Below are 14591 nucleotides of genomic sequence, written 5' to 3'. Positions count from 1 at the left end.
TCACTGGAAATACAGAGATTAAAAAGCTTAACTGCTCCTTATACAGACTTTCACCAACACTCCCTATTTGCAGCCTACCTGGTGGTGCCAAGTTCCTCGTTTCCCCAGGGCTCCTCAACTATCAGTTCTCTGCTCTGTTCCTCTCCACAGTTCTCCCTCTTGGAACCCGCGTTCCACTTTCTGTCTGGATGGATTTGACTACTCTAGTGCCTCACACAAGTGGAATCAAACAGTGTTTGTCTTTTGTGTCTGACATTTCACTTAGCATAAAGTGAAGATTCAAGATTCCTCCATGTTGTAGCAGGTGCCATAATGTCAGGAGAAACACTGATTGAAACCATCCACCCTGGCCAGGCACCATAGTAACCATTTGCATGAGTTATTCTACAACAGGAGATTTTGGTAAGGAACACAAAATTAACAAGCCACCAGCAACTGAAAAAATTTAGGAAAGGTCAAAAGGAGATGCCACATGTCCTACCAACCTCCCAGAATCATCCTTGTTGGACTCTGTCTTAGCTGAGCAATGTGTGTGCCACCAGGATGGAAGGACCCTTTGGCCAGAGACAACCTGGAAACTTATTCCCTCGCCATAAACCTGAGACTGAGAGCCACACGGCAGAGCAATCTTCCTGGGTTCCCTTACCTTCCTGCTGTCTGCCTGGGCATTCCATACCAATAAAGTCTCTCGCTTTGTCAGCAAGTGTGCCTCTGTGGACAGTTCATTTCTGAGTCACTTTTGAGACTAGAAGGGGTCCTCCTTCCTGCAACAAGAATTTCATTTCTTTCTAAGGCTAAATTTATATATACATATATAATATTATATATAATATATTGTAATATAATATATTATTATATATAATATATTGTAATATATTATATATACACTATATATTACACTAATATTATATATAATATATTATAATATATAATAATTATATATACACTATATATTACACTAATATTATATATAATATAATAATTATATACACTATATATTACACTGTGATATATATTACATAATATATAATATAATATATTATATATATTATATAATATATTTTATTATATAATATTTATATATTTAATTTATATATATTATATATCAAAATATAATATTTATATATAATATAATGTATATTACATAATAATAATATATTATATATATACACACTCAAAGGTGGAATTGCTGGGTCATATGATAATTCTATATATAATTTTTTGAGGAACTGCCATATACCCAGAGATATTTTTGAACTATTTATACCTAGTGGGACCCAGGCCTCCACACTTGTTTCTTTATCTTACAGGTCATTTGAATATGCTTTCAAAATGTAGTGTACTGTCAGAGTCAACACTTAGGTTTCAGCTTCCTCTTCTCTGCTAAATCTTCATAGCCCCCACCATCACCACTTTCCGTGTTCAAAAACTGACCCAGCTCTTCTCTTTCCTTTCCGGTTCTCTTTTTTCCATGTCAAATTATATATGCTATTGTTTTGGAAGAGTTTTGGGAGGGAATGAAGCTAAATACACAAGTTCCATGTTTGTTTCTCTATGATAAATTCTTTTTTTGGAGAGGGGTGCTGTGCTCCATGGCAAGTGGGATCTTAATTCTCTAACCAGGGGTTGAACTCATACCACCTGCAGCAGAAGCATGGAGTCTTAACCACTGGACCACCAGGGAAATCCCAATAATGATATTTATATGGATTTTATTTATTTACTTTTGGCTGTGCTGGGTCCTGTTGTTGAGTGGGCTTTTCTGTAGCTGTGGCTAGTGGGAGCTACTCTTTTTGCAAAGCATGGGCTCTAGGGTGTGAGGGCTTTAGTAGTTGTGGCTCATGGGCTTAGCTGATTTGCAGCATATGGGATCTTCCTGGATCAGGGCGGATTCTTTAACACTGAGCCACCAGGGAAGCCCTATATTGATTTTTAAATGTATATAGATGTGGCCCGTCTCTTGAATTGGAATTTCTTAGGAGCAACAGCTTTACTGTGCTTGCTGTCTGTAGTGGCCAGGAGTCCTCTTCCATTCTCACATTCACTTGTTTGCTCATGTAATCACAATACAGAATGCCTGCTACATGCTAGATACACACTGGATGCTCTTTATGGGATGGCAATTGCTGGGCAAACAACAGACGTAACTCTACCAACATACACATTGGGTCGAATGAAAGCTGTCTTCAGTTTCCTACCCTTTTTGTTGTGTCTCTGTTTTGATAGACACATGCTAGGACCATAATTAAAGTTGCTTTCAACACACCTAGCCACCTCCACTTTTTAACACTAGTAATTAAAAGGCCACCCTTTTAATTAAGTGTTGCAACACTTAACAGAATTTGGACTTATTACAGTAAGAGGAGAACCTTTCATCGCCCAGCAGGAGTCCTAACTTCAAGTCCTCCTGTTCCCTATGCAATCACTACAACTTTTTTTGTCTCTTAATAGTTTCCTAGAAACCCAGTAGCTTTGAGTCCAATTCTACCCAGTGTTGCTGAGGAAGTTTTTGAGAAAGTTCAGCTGAAACAAAACTTAATTAATTAAACATCAACGTGTGGAAGAAGGGACATCTTCTCTCCTTTTGCTCTCCTTTACTGGCTGATGGCAACGTGCTGGTGGGGGTCAGAACTCCGTGATGGAGTATTTCAGCACAAGGCAGCTGACTCCTATTTCAAATTCAGTTTTTTTCCACAGAAACCTCTCCATTTCTAAGAGACACCTTAAACCCACCTGGCATCACTTTTACAGGCTTGTTTGTAGAGTGATAACCGAAATGCTCGGAGAAGGCAATGGCAACCCACTCCAGTACTCTTGCCTGGAAAATCCCATAGACGGAGGAGCCTGGTAGGTCACACAGAGTCGGACACGACTGAAGCAACTTAGCAGCAGCAGCAACAGCACGAATGCTTAGATGTCCCTTCCTGTGCCACTTAGTAAGAATTGCTTCAGTGGATGGAGTAGGTGCCACACACTCAGTGCTATACTTTGAATCTTGCCCCTCAGTTTGCCCCAAGGTGGGATGGGTACTATAGGTATATGCAGTTTGACAGTAACTAGTCGACATATCACAAAAACCTCTGAACCACAGAGTGAAAAAATTACCCCTTTTTTCAATTATTTTTTGTTCCTGAGTAACTTAAGTGAAAAATTGTATGAGATCATCTCTCCAATGAGAGACCTAAAAGAAAGGTCACTTCTGAATCCTTTTTTTCATCAATGAGAGTAGATGGAAATATCTAGCTAGTGTTTAATAACATTGCATTTGGCTTTTCATTCTGGTTATTGCAAGTGATACTGATTTTCCTTTTTTTAATGATAGCCTTATTGATATAGTTCATATATGATACAATATACCTATCAAACATACACAATTCAATGATTTTAATATATTCACAGAGTTGTGCAACCCTCACCACAATCAACTGTAGAACCTTTATCATCCCCAAATGAAACCCGATATCCATTAGCAATCACTCCCCATTTCCTCCAATCTATCCATCTCAGGTAACCACAGATCCACTTTTTGTCTCCATGCGTGCATACATGCTAAGTTGCTTCAGTTGTGTCTGACTAACTTTGCGACCCTTTGGACTGTCCATGGGGTTCCAAGAGTCAGACACAGCAACTGAACAACCACCACCATGAACTGTAACCCACCAGGGTCCTCTGCCCATGGGATTCTCCAGGCAAGAATACTGGAGTGTGTTGACATGCCCTCCTCCAGGCTCTTCTGCCCATTAGAGGTCAAAGCACAGTTATATATGGTTTTGAGACTGAGGGATGTAACAGTTGACACAATCCAGGTCTACAGGTACAATGCAAGCAGTGGGTGAGTCATAGGATTAAGAAGGAAGGTTATCTCCTGAGGAGTTATGACCCTTGATGAGATTAAGAAGGAATATTTTCTCTAAGGAGGTCTAGTTAATGCAGACGCACAATACCCACTAAAGGGGAGGGAGGAGGACCAAATGGACAAAGAAAATTTTTATGTTTAAATTTTTCTTGTCTTCTTGTGTGTTGGCCACGCTGCACGCAGCATATATATGTGGGATCTTAGTTCCCCAACTAAGGATCAAATCTGTACCTCCTGTAGTGGAAGCAGAGTCTTATCCACTGGATAGCCAGAGAAGTCCCCAAATTTTTCTTGTCTTATTATAAAATATAAGTTTTATTTCATTGCTATGAATATTCATATATAACTTTTTGTATAAATGTATGTTTTCATTTAACCTATGAATATATATTGAAGAGTGGAATCCTGTGTCATTTGGTAACTATGTTTAACCTTTTGAGTAACTGCTAGACTATTTTCCAAAGGGTTGATTTTCCTTTACAGCTATGAGAACTAATAAGTGAATTTAGTTATAAAATATAAGGTTAATATACAAAAATTATGTTTTTATATATGAAAAAAAAGTTTCTCCTACTCACAGACTCAGTTCTAACCACCAAACGTGTGAGAGTTTTTCTCACATCAAGTAACTCTCTGGTTCTCTGTGGATATCAACTGGGTGTCCAACATTCAATTTTTTTTCCTTTTTTTTTTTTTTTGACTGTAATCATTCTAGTGGGACTGACATGGTATCTCCCTGTAATTTATTTTATTTTATTTTTTGATTGCGCCACACAACATGTGGGACCTTAGTTTTGTAGCCAGGGATTGAACCCGCATCCCCTGCATTGGAAGCACGGAGTCTTAACCACTGGACCACCAGGGAAGTCCCCAACATTCAATTTAATTCAGTTCTGACACTTTCTACCTAGAGTCAGCATCCAATCCACAGGATGAAGGACTCAGTCTCATTCGAGTGTCTCCCCACCCCCAAAACTTCAGATGCTGAATGCAAGTCCAGGTTGTCACCTGTACTTCTGACCAATCAGCTACATATCATTGGTTCCCATACTTCTTCAGTACCACAGTTTGCTGGAGCAGCTCACAGAACTCAGGAAAACAGTTTACTTACTAAGTGTTAGTCACTTATGTCCAGTTCCTTGCGACCCCATGGACTGTAGCCTGCCAGGATCCTCTGTCCACGGGTTTCTCCAGGTAAGAATACTGGAGTTGGCAACCATTCCCTTCTCCAGGGGATCTTCCTGACCCAGGGTTTGAACCAGGGTCTCCTGCATTGCAGGCAGAATTTTTACCATCTAAACCAGCAGGGGAGCCTCTTACTTACTAAATTACCAGTTTATTATTGGCTCAGATGGTAAAGAATACGCCTGCAATGTGGGAGACCTGAGTTCAATCCCTAGGTTGGGAAGATTCCCTGGAGGAAGGCATGGCAACCCATTCCAGTATTCTTGCCTGGAGAATCCCTACGGACAGAGGAGCGTGGCGGACTACAGTCCATGGTGTCACAAAGAGTCAGACATGACTGAGCAACTAAGCACATAAAAGGACACAACTGAGAAACAGCCAAATGGAAGAGAAGCATAAGGAAGGTATGTGGGAAGGAGCGCTAGGCTTCCATGACCTTTCTGGATGGGCTGCCCTCCCAGCATCTCCACGTGTTCACCAGCCAGGAAGCTCTGGAATCCTTTCAGTTAAGAGTTTATTTTAAACGGACACTTCATTATATAGGTCTGTCCACTGCTGATTAACTCAAACTCCAGTCTTTTTCCTCTCCCATGCAGTCAGCAGGTGGGGCTCAAATATCCAACCCTCTAGTCTCAAGGTCGTTTCCCCTGGCAACCAGCTATCCTGTAGTAATAGGTGGGTTAAAAGAAGCTTGCTATGAATAACAAAAGATGCCCCTTTCATCGTTATTGCTCTTATCCCTTAGGCAATTAGAAGTGGATTAAGAGCTCGTGCCAAGAGATGAATACAAAATATTTGTATTTCTTATTTCATCACAATATCACAGTTTTGTTGTTGTTCAGTTGCTCAGTCTTGTCTAAGTCTTTGTGACCCCATTCGTGGACTGCAGTGCTCCAGGCTTCCCTGCCCTTCACCATCTTCACCCTGCCGTTCACAAACGTATACCAATATTGGGCTTCCCAGGTGGCGCTAGTGGTAAAGAACTTGCCTGCCAATGCAGGTTAGTGGTAAGAGACAAGGGTTTTATCTCTGGGTCAGGAAGATACCTGAAGGAGGGCACGGCAATCCACTCCAGTGTTCTTGCCTGGAGAATCCCATGGACAGAGGAGCTTGGTGGGCTACAGTCCATAGGGTCACAAAGAGTTGAACACGACTGCAGCCACTTAACACACACCCACCCATCGAATCACTATGTTGTGCACCAGCAACTTAAATAGGGTTACAGGTCAATTATACTTCAAAAATGAACAAATAAACAGGCTCGTAAAAATGAGATCAAATTTGTGGTTACCAGAGGTAGCCTGTGGTGGTAGGGTGGGGGAATTGGATGAAAGTAGTCAAAAGATATGAACTTCCAGTTATAAAATAAACAAGTACCAGGGATGTAATGTGGTTGTTCAATTGCTTAGTCATGTCTGACTCTTTCTGACCCCATGGACTGAAGCATACGAGGCTCTTCTGTCCTTCACCATCGCCGGGAGTTTTCTCAGATTCATGTCCATTGAGTCGGTGATGCCATCTAAACATCTCATCCTCTGTTGCCCTACTCTCCTTTTCCTTCAGTTTTTTCCAGCATCAGGGTTCTTTTCCAGTGGCTTGGCTCTTTGCATCAAGTGGCCAGTGTACTCAGCATCAGTCCTTCCAATAAATATTCAGGGCTGATTTCCTTTAGAATTAGCTGGTTTGATCATCTTGCCATCCATGGGATTCTCAAGAGTCTTCTCCAGCACCACAGTTCAAAAGCATCAATTCTTTGGTGCTTAGCCTTCTTTACAGTCCAACTCTTACATCCATACATGACTACTGGGAAAATCCTAGCTTTGACCATATGCACATTTATCAACTTCCCTGGTGGCTCAGATGGTCAAGAATCTGCAGGAGTTTGATCCCTGGGTCAGGAAGATCCCCTGGAAAAGGGGATGGCTGCCCACTCCAGCATTCTTGTCTGGGGAATGGACAGGGGAGCCTGGTGGGCTACAGTTTATGGGTTGCAAAGAGTTGGACATAACTGAGCGAACTTCACCTTTGTCGGCAAGGTAATGTCTCTACTTTTTAATATGCTGTCTAGTTTTGCATAGCTTTCCTTCCCAGGAGCAGCATCTTTTAATTTTATGGCTGTAGTCACCATCTGCAGTGATTGTGGAGCCCAAGAAAATAAAATCTGTCCCTGATTCCACTTACTCCTCTTCTATTTGCCATAATGTGATGGAACTGAATGCCATGATCTTCGTTTTTTTAACATTGAGTTTCAAGCCAGCTTTTTCACTCTCCTCTTTCACCTTCATCAAGAATCTCTTTAGTTCCTCTTTACTTTCTGCCATTAGAGTGGTATCAGCTGTGTATTTGAAGTTGTCGATATTTCTCCCCCCAATCTTGATTCCAGCTTGTGATTCATCCAGCCCAGCATTTTGCATGATGTATTCTGCATATAGGGCTTCCCTGCTGGCTCAGATGGTAAAGAATCTGCCTGTAATGCAGGAGACCCAGGTACAATCCCTGGGTTGTGATGATCCCTTAGAGAAGAGAATGGCAACCCACTCCAGTATTCTTGCCTGTAGAATTCCCTGGACAGAGAAGCCTGGCGAACTACCGTCCATAAAGAATCAGACATGACTGAGTGACTAACACACACACACATTCTGCATATAAGTTAAACAAGCAGGGTGACAATATACAGCCTTGTCATACTTCTTTCCAAATTTTGAACCGTGAGTTGTTCCCTGTCCATTTTTAACCATTGCTTCTTGATTGGCATACAGGTTTCTCAGGAGACAGGTAAGGTGGTCTGATACTCCCATCTCTTTAAGAATTTTCTACAATTTGTTGTGATCCACACAAAGGCTTCGGTATAGTCAATGAAACAGAAGTAGATGTTTTTCTGGAATTCCCTTGCTTTTTCCATGATCCAACGAATGTTAGCAATTTGATCTCTGGTTCCTCTGCCTTTTCTAAACTTAGCTTGTACATCTGGCAGTTCTGGGTTCACATATTGTTGAAGCCTAGCTTGAAGGATTTTGAGCATAATCTTGCTAGCATGTGAAATGAGTGTAACTGATGGTAGTTTAACATGATTAATATAATTAACACTGTCAGATGTTATATATGAAACTTCTTATGAGAGAAAATCCTTAGAATTCTCATCACAGGGAAAAGTTTCCTCTTTCTTTTATTTTGCTTCTATATCAGATGATAGATGTTGGCAAAAAAAAGAATAAAGGTGAAAAAATGAATTCATGAGAAAGGCAAATTCTGCTCAGTTAATGAAGGATATAAAGGTAAATACATCCTATAAATATTTATTGTGAATTTACTATGTGCCAGCAGTGAGATCACACCTCAGTTGGGAAGACAGAAAATAAATAAATGCATAAATAATCCAATATCAGGTCATGATACAGGGCATAACCCAGGCAGAGGCATCCGCAAGCCAACAACTTCATTTAGTACTCAGTGACAGCAGCAGGAATGTGCTCTTTCAAGTTCTTTGCCGGGTTTGAGAAGCATGCTTGGACCTACAGCCCCAAACCTGCTTTTCCAGCACTTACCAGGGACATCTTGCCCCACTGAGTGGATATTGTGATGATTTCTTTCTGTGTGACTTTCACTGAAGCACATGTAGAGAAGACAGCACATATTAAAAGTGTGCAGCTCAGTGAACATCCCACCCTAAGTACACCTGTGTAACTAGCATGCAGCATTCCTCCCCAGGTACCCTTGTGGTCCCACTGCTGCTAATGCTTACTAGTGTTCTGACACAAACACTATAGGTTTGTTTTGAGTGTTTACGAACTTTATATATAATGGGAATATACAGCACATGAGCAGTACGTATGTTCTGGTTCATTTACTTATCACATCTGTGAGATATAGTCAAGTCGTTGTCTCCATCAGTATTGTTTTCTTTTTTGGTTATTTTTTTTATTGTCTGACTGTGTCACAGTTTATTTACCCATTCTATTAATGGACAAATGAATCATTTCCACTATTCTTTTTATAAAAACATTTATTGGAGTTTAGGGAGTGTAGTTGATTTACAATGTTGTGTTGATTTCAGGTGTACAGCAAAATGACTCAGACATACACATATATTCATTCTTTTTTAGATTCTTTTCTCAATATAGGTTATCAGAATACTGAGTAGAGTTCCCTGCGTTATAGAGTTGGTTGTCTGTCTTAGATATGGTAGTGTGTGTGTGTTCCTCCCAAGCTCCTGATTTATCCCTCCCCCCACCCCATGTTTCCCCTTTGGTAACCATAAGTCTGTTTTCAATATCTGTAAGTCTTCCACTATTCATTTTTTTAAATAAATCGTTAATTTTTCTGGTTGCACTGGGTCTTCGTTGCTATGCATGGACTTTCTCTAGTTACAGAGAGCAGGACCACTCTATAGTTGTGATGTGTGGACTTCTCACTGCAGTGGCTTTTCTTGTATCGGATCATAGGTTCCAGGGTGCGTGAGCTTCAGTGTTTGCAGTGTGTGGGTTCAATAGATGTGGCACATGGGCCCAGTTGTTCCAAGGCACGTGGAATCCTCCTGGATCAGAGATCGAACTCATGTCCCCTGCATTAGCAGGTGGATTCTCATCTACTGTACAGCTGGGAAGTCCAGCTTTCACACCTCACATTTGAGGCAGTAAAGTGAGAAATTTCATGTTCATATTATACATTCAGATAAAAGGGCTTCTTTTTTTTTGTTTGTCCAGCCATGTCAAGTCATAACCTCTGGGCTCCCAGGAAATTCCTTCATTATTCTCTTAATATTTTTTTTTCTAAAAAAAGAGAATATAAGTGAAATAAAAACATTCCAGACAACCAAAAAATAAAAAAAGTAAAATAGCATCACAAAAATAAAAACTTAGGAATAAATTTAACAAAAGATATGTAAGATCTCTATTCTGAAAATTACAAAGTACTGCTGAAATTAAAGAACACTCAAATAAATAAAAGAATATGCCATGTTAAAAAACAAAGAATATACCATGTTCACGTATTGAAGACTCAGTAGTGATAGGGGAATATCAATTCTCCAAATCCATAGATTTAGCACAATCTCACTCAAATTGCAGTACTTTTAAGTTGTCAAGCTGATTCTAAAATTTACAAGGAAACATAGAAGTCCTAGAATAGTCAAAGCTATCTTCAAAGAAAGGCGCAAAACTGAATGACTTAACATGGCCTGCTTCCCATACTCTATAAAAAGAATGGTAATCAAGACAGATGGTACTGGCATAAGGATTGACAAATAGATCAGTAGTGGAGAATCGAGAGCCTAGAAATAGATCCCACTTATTTGATCATTTGATTTTTACCAAGGCACCAAAATAATGCAATGGGGAGAAAAAGTCTTTTTACAAATAGGTGCCAGAATAACTGGATATCCATATGGAAGAAGATGAATCTCATATCATACACAAAAATAAATTCCAGAGATGGCTCATACTACCTAGGGTAGACCCAAAATGGAGTGATGTGAGCTAGTTAAGCCTAGAGTTGACTATGATTTCAGTGATATCCAGTAGTGTGTACTATTCAAATCTCTCTAGAATACAGGAAGACTCCTTCTTAATAACCACAGAACCAGCCAAATGCTATGGGCTAATGGCCCACCACAGAAAATGCAGATTGGTGAATTGGAGACTATTATTATGTTCTGTTGGAGAAGACTCTTGAGAGTCCCTTGGACTGCAAGGAGATCCAACCGGTCCATTCTAAAGGAGATCAGTCCTGGGTGTTCACTGGAAGGACTGATGCTGAGGCTGAAACTCTGATACTTTGGCCACCTCATGCGAAGAGTTGACTCACTGGAAAAGACTCTGATGCTGGGAGGGATTGGGGGTGGGAGGAGAAGGGGACGACAGAGAATGAGATGGCTGGATGGCATCACTGACTCAATGGACATGAGTTTGAGTGAACTCCGGGAGTTGGTGATGGACAGGGAGGCCTGGCGTGCTGTGATTCATGGGGTCGCAAAGAGTCGGACACGACTGAGCGACTGAACTGAACTAACTCATTATGTTCTGTGCTGCTGCCGCTGCTTAGTCAGTTGATTGTGTCCAACTCTTTGTGACCCTTTGGACTGTAGCCTGTCAGGCCCCTCTATCCATGGAATGGAATTTTCCAGGCAAGAATACTGGACTGGGTTGCCATTTCCTACTCCAGGGGATCTTCCCAACTCAGAAATAGAATCCATATCTTCTGTGTCTCCTGCATTACAGGTGGATTCTTTCCCTGCTGAGCCATCAGTGAAGGCCTTTATGCTCTATGATTCCTGTTAAAAAACAAAATTCATGACTTCTCTAGTGGTCCAGTGGTTAAGAGTCTACCTGCCAATGCAGGGGACACAGATTGAGTCGCTGCTCCAGAAAGATTCCACATGCCGTGGAGCACCTAAGACTGTGTACCATGACAACTGAAGCTGGCACGCCCGATGGCCTGTGCTCTGCAGAGAAGCCTGCACGTCACAGCTAAAGAGTAGACCCCATTTACCACAACTAGAGAAAGCCCTAGGAAGTCCTGCAACCAGAGTACAGCAACGAAGACCCAGTGCAGCCAGATATAAATAAATTTATTAATAATAAATGTGTGGATCACAACAAACTGTGGAAAATTCTGAAAGAGATGGGAATACCAAACCACCTGACCTGCCTCCTGAGAAATCTGTAGACAGATCAAGAAGCAACAGTTAGAACTGGACATGGAACAACAGATTGTTTCCAAATTGGGAAAGGAGTACATCAAGGCTGTATATTGTCACCCTGCTTATTTAACTTATATGCAGAATACATCAAGTGAAATGCCAGGCTGGATGAAGCACAAGCTGAAATCAAGATTGTGGGGGAAAATATCAATAACCTCAGATATACAGAAGACACCACACTAATGGCAGAAAGCAAAGAACAACTAAAGAGCCTCTTGATGAAAGTGAAAGAGGAGAGTGAAAAAGTTGGCTTAAAACGCAACATTCAGAAAACTAAGATCATGGCATCTAGTTCCATCACTTCACGGCAAATAGATGGGGAAACAATGGAAACAGTGACAGACTTTATTTTCTTGGGCTTCAAAATCACTGGACACGACTGGGCACACACACACACACACGCAACTACTATGTGCCAGAAAGTGTGTCATGCATAAGGGATACAAAGGTGAAGGTCTTTAGTATTATGGAACTTGCATGGATGCAGACATATATATAGGCAATTTTAATACAGAGTAAGTGATCTATAAATTTAATATATTTCTCAATAATAACATTAAAAACATCATTTCTGGAACTGAACAAGTTGACTTGAAAGTTCATTTAGAAAAATAAAATTGTAAGAAAAACCGTGAAACTCTAGGAAAAGAAGAGTAGCAAGGGTGCAGTGGGCCTATATCATTAAAACAAAGCTATCAGGGCAGTTTGATAAGATGGATGAATAGATGAATAGATGGATTAATGGAGTGGAATAGAGAATTCAGAAACAGACTCAGATACAGATGGGAACACAGTGTATGTGTATATGCATGTATTTTACACCAGTGGGGAAAATATAAGATTATTCTGTAGAGATGTCGAGATGAATGTGTAGCCAACCAGAAAGACAATTTAAAAAATTCCAAATGGATTAAAGACTAAAACATTTAATACAAAACTATAATGATACATAAAGGAAACTTGAGATAAATGAAATGCTGATTGAGGAGAATATAAGGATGAAGACTTTTATTGCACTGATTTTTTTTTTTTTTGACAGCACCATATGGTATGTGGTATCTCAGTTTCCTCACGAGAGATAGAACCCATGCCCCTGGAGTGGGAGCACAGATTCTTAGCCACTGGACCACCAGGGAAGTCTGTAACATATTGAGTTTTATATCTTTTAAAACATTTACAGTGCCTCCTTGGTGGCTCAGTGGTAAAGACTCTTCCTACCAAGGCAGGAGACATGGGTTCGATCCCTGGGCCAAGAAGATCCCACATACCTAGGAGCAACCAAGCCCATGGGCCACAACTACTCTGCTCCAGAGCCTGGAGTTGCAACTACTGAGCCTATATGCCACAACTATTGAAGCCCATACACTTTAGAACCCATGCTCCACAACAAGAGAGGCTATTGCAATGAAAAGTCCACACACCACAGTTAGAGAGTCGTCCACACAGCAGCGAAGACCTAGCACAGCCAAAAGTAAGTAAATAAATAAATCTTAAAAAAAACATTTTTACAATGTATTACCCATTAAAAAATGTTTTTGTTAAGAGTATTTGGCTAGGGAAATAAAAGTTTAGCTGTAGCATAGTGAGTGAGACCTAGGAAGTCTTGTGAGGCTGGAGGAGTCAGAAGAGTCAAGTCATGAAAGAACTGTGCGTTGTGGCTTGTGAGATCTTAGTTCCCCAACCAGGGACTGAACCTAGGTTCTTGGCAGTGAAAGTGTGGAGTCCTAACCACCAGACAACCATGGAATTCCCAGGACTTGACATTTTTTAAATGTGGGTTTTATAGTGTGAATAATGGGGAGCTGTGAAACTTTTTAAAGCAATGGGTTGATAAAATCATATGTGTTTTAGAGAGACACAGCCTGCACCCACACAGATAGCAAGATATCTCTAAATCTTGACGTGGCCAGTTGGAAATGCCTAACAGCCAGGCTTAAAACCCTGGAGCTTGAAAGGGAGCTATGACTAGAGATAATGAATTTGGGATCGTTAGCATATTTCAACAGATGGTAACTGAAGCCCTGTGAGTAGATGAGATCACAAAAGGAGAACACTGTGAAAAGGCCTAAGACAGAACTTAAGAGGCAGAATGAGAAAGAAAAAAAGAAGTTCCCTGAGAAGGATCTAGAGAATGAAAATTTGGACAGTGATGGGAAGAAATTAAGTATTTCAGTAAGGAGAAAGTAGTCCTAAATACCAAAGGTTAGAGGTAGTCCAGATGAGGGTGAAATGTGGTTTTCAATTTAAATACGAGGAGGGGAGTATTATTGAAGGTCATGGGGAGGAATATTTGAGCGGAGAGTTCAGGTTAAGCCAAAGTTGAAGCGGAAGCATCTTGTCTCCACAGTGGAGGCAACTTGTTTTAAGTTTGCTAAAGACACAGAGAAGATTGCAGCAGCTGAGGGAAAGACACGAACTCTTTTCTTTTCAAAGGATCAACTAAGTATATCTAAAATGATGATGATAATAAGCCAATACTTAGGGAGTTAGAGGAGAGCAGAGTGAGAAATTGAGTAATACTTAAACTGTTTGGTGTCGCTTCCAGGGGCTCCAAAGAGCTGGTAACCATAGTCCTTTCTGTCTCAGCACAGAAAGAATTCAGCCAGAAGCAAACTGATACACAAGAAGTGATTTATTAGAATGGGATGCTGTGAGGCTTACAAGCAGGAGGGCAAAGTGGTGCTGTGTCCAAGTTACAGTTTTGGTTACAGTTTTATAATCAAAGGAAAAGTGGGGAGGGGGAGAAGACCTTCTTTGTCTTTCTTCAGTAGACATCATGCTTTTATGATTAGTTCCTACTCCAGGGTGAGCAGGTGAGTTTTCTTGTTCCTATACGATCAAGCTAGGTCCACA

This window comes from Moschus berezovskii, chromosome 20 (assembly GCF_049115385.1).
Source record: "Moschus berezovskii isolate FMDL1 chromosome 20, NW_MosBer_1.0, whole genome shotgun sequence".
Classification (NCBI taxonomy): Eukaryota; Metazoa; Chordata; class Mammalia; order Artiodactyla; family Moschidae; genus Moschus; species Moschus berezovskii.
This window is presented reverse-complemented; position numbering follows the sequence as displayed.